Source organism: Pecten maximus, chromosome 4 (genome assembly GCF_902652985.1).
Source record: "Pecten maximus chromosome 4, xPecMax1.1, whole genome shotgun sequence".
Lineage (NCBI taxonomy): Eukaryota > Metazoa > Mollusca > Bivalvia > Pectinida > Pectinidae > Pecten > Pecten maximus.
This window is the reverse complement of record NC_047018.1, coordinates 36716819-36717055: the sequence shown is the minus strand read 5'-3', so window position 1 is coordinate 36717055 and position 237 is coordinate 36716819.

Below are 237 nucleotides of genomic sequence, written 5' to 3'. Positions count from 1 at the left end.
TACAGAATTGGTCTTGTTTTTACAACATTATTTCCCTGAATATGTTTTAGTTCATGCTGGCATTGTCTAGATGAATGACCAGAAATCAGTATGTTGATATATATAATATTGAGGTTCTGTAACATTAGTAATATTTCGTGAATGTTCATTGATTATTACTGTATTAATCTTCAAATAAGCCCCTTCCCACGCTAAAAGTAGTTCACAAATAAGCCCTTCCTAAACTTTAAATCAATT